The following is a 3,370-nucleotide window of genomic DNA, read 5'->3' as shown; positions in this document are numbered from 1 at the left end:
AAAATATACATTTTAAAATAAAATTTTATTAGAAATTGTGGAAGTCATCTGAATAATTTTGTGAATTTGGCTGCATATCCTTCATATGCTTTGCAACAATTAATAGCACAGGATTAATTCCACGAAAATTACTAAAATTTAAGTTAAAAATGTGTTGAATAAATACTGAGAAATTATATCTAAAACGGGACTCCAAATGAATTTAGTACTTATTCCTATCTATTATGTCCTAAAATAATAATTATAGTTTTTCATGTCAACATATTTTTTAAACGTGGACCTAAAGAAGACATAGCAATGCTGGTAATTATTTAATCATCTTCTGCAATAATAAGTCCTGCCAAGCTTGTAGTGACTCTGGAGAGAGAAATCGAAGAGGCAAACACATTTTCTGTGAGTGAGAGTAGGAGGGAAGAATAACAAAATCTAGATTTTGTGTTAAGAAAACATGTGGAAATATAGTAACCGAATTAATACTTTGTTTCCCCCCCCCGCAAAGTATTGTTTAAATCATTTTGATTTGCTTCTTTGTGAACTGTGTTAATGTGTGTACACTCAACTCCTATTTAATTTCGTGTCAATTGCCTTGGGTAATTCCTCTTATGCATCTTTCTGGCATATTTGGTTTGACATGGTGCAATCTTGTGTCAACCTATACCTTCTCGGTTGCAAAAACAAAAATTTTCTTATATTAAGTAGACAAGTGGGGATGTTCCCATTCTTGTCACAGGAATAAGCCAACTATAAATATGTGCAATATGGCACCCTGATGTAATATTGAAAATAAATCATTTTTATCTGTTTCCTGATTGGACTACTTTTCATATCACTCAGTTAAGATAACCAGAGTTGTCTAACATCTACAGGGTTAAAGATATTTTTATTTCCTTCAGTAAAGTTCTGAGAATATAGACATGTTAAAACATTATTTTTTACAGAAATCACCTTTAAAAACACCTCATATTGTGCTGTTGAATTGCAATATTCACATGAACAGGTGACATTCATACATTCATGAAAATATAATTAATTCTACATCATTCTATATCTTTCCGTATTATAACTACATACTGTGACTGTGATTACAAACATTGCACAGTTCTTAAGGGAAATAAACTTTCCCTGTTTAAACATAGGCGCACCATTATGCATGACAAGCCTTTTTAAATTATATTCAAAAGTCCTTTTTTAACAAATCACTTGACAATTTTTTGTGAGTTGGTATAATTCCAGAAGCAATTAATGTTAGTCTCCTCATCACTTCCCACTGTGATGGGCAAGAGATTTTTTCTTTGTTTTTGTCAGTTGTGGTTCCTGAAATCTGAGTCTCAGCATAGTCCCTCACTTTTCAGCTCAAGGCTAGTGCTCTATTACATCTTTACCTGCAGCACCACTTCTACATTTTTCTGCTTATGTGGTGCTGAGCAATTGAATCAAGGACCTCAGGCATGCAATGCAAGACCTCTATCACTGAACCAATTTCCCAGCCCAAGACAAGTGTTATTTTCAAAATTCTGTTATCTGTAACATTCCCTATGAATTTATGTGTCAAGTTTTTCCAGATTACAGAATGTATGTTAAGGTCTTTTTTACAGAAAATGTATAAATATGGTGTTGTTACAAGTGAATAGTTTTCTCCATTTCAGGTACTGCTTTTTAGTACTAAATAAATCGCAAAATCAGATATTCTCCACAAATTTCATAAGGATATGTATGCTCCAAACACAGGAATGTACACTGACAATGGAAGAAGAACTTTCAAGAAAACTTTTAGACTAGTCGACTATTTTCAGAGTTTTGACAGAATCAATCTATCACACAGGTGATCACTGAATAAAACGATTAATGTATTATGAACTCTTTAGAAGCTATGAAGAGAAAGAACACATGCTGAATATTTTAAGAATGTGATTTGTCAAAAAATTCATTGAACCAGCAATATGTAAAAATATACTATGTGTTGATATGTTGAAATTCATCAGTTTTAAGAAATATTCTACAGCATGTTACTATTGGCAAGTTACACCCACACACACACACATACACGACCCCCTAAAAAATGTTATACAAAACCAAGTTGATGAGAAGTTCATATAGCCATATACGAATCCCACATTTAACTCTAAATTACTTCCTCTCATTCTTTTGTCACTTGTTATGAATTTCTACTTATAATAAAGTTGATAAACTATCCCATCTCTTTGTTGGACATTGCACTATAATAAAAATGTGATGTTTATTGTTTTTATTTAGTTTTCATGTAGTTTTCTTTTTTTTAGGAAGCTTTCATTTTCAAACCACAATGTTTGCTTCTTATTTCATGACATTTGTACCTTATTTCAAATTACAATGTATTTGACAAAATTTTGGGGGGGGGATTAAGTCATTCTGAATATCTATGAATAAGATGTAAACATTATATTACACTTTAGTTTAATTGCTTTTCACTTTTCTGCCTAACTCAATCGAATTCCACCCTTAATAGAAAAAAAAGATGATCATTTTTTCACACTTAGCACTTAAATAGAGTTTAATGTCAAATGGTATATTGTCTATAACAACCTTACATACTGATCATATTTTACATATCTTTCACGAAACACTGTTTTCCTTTGAAAACTCAAAAAGAACAAAAATTTACAATCCATTAGTTGCCTCATGTGATAAAGGTACCTCTACAACATAGAAAGTAATTGGCATTTGGATGGAATAATCATTTTTTTATATTTTCTGTTAGTATTTTTGATCCTTTTTCAACAAAATATTTTATTGAAAAGATACTGTGCAGAGGAGTTACAGCTACATCAGCAATGATTACATTTCTTTTTTTTTAATTTAATTTTATTTTATTTGAGAACATACTGTACAGAGGGGCTACAATTACATGGGCAGGATAATGCATACATTTCTTACCAAGCGGATTACATTTCTTTGGGAGCATTGTTACCCCCTCTTTTGTTTTCTCCTATTATTCTTTTCCTCCTCCATCTCGACTACTACTCCTCCACGCCAAAGCAGTAAAGTTCATTATCAACATAGTGTCCTTTGAGTATCATCATTTAAGTGAGTCATCGTGTTCTTGTTTCATTATTCTGTCATCATCCTTCCCATCCCAAATTAGACAAATATATATGTATATATATATATATATATATATATATATATATATATATATATACAAAATACATACCAAATAAAATAGAGTGTTAACAAAAATATACCAAAGGAGGAAGAAATTAAAGTAGAAACAAAAAATCATATAGTATAATGAAATCAAGAAAAACCTCTTCTGTCCATATCTTGTGGCTCATTTCACATAACATCACTCCATACAGAAATAAAGTAACTATGTCTATCTATCTGTCTGTCT

This window comes from Dipodomys merriami, unplaced genomic scaffold (genome assembly GCF_024711535.1).
Source record: "Dipodomys merriami isolate MVZ:Mamm:240054 unplaced genomic scaffold, mDipMer1.0.p SCAF_18, whole genome shotgun sequence".
NCBI lineage: Eukaryota > Metazoa > Chordata > Mammalia > Rodentia > Heteromyidae > Dipodomys > Dipodomys merriami.
This window is presented reverse-complemented; position numbering follows the sequence as displayed.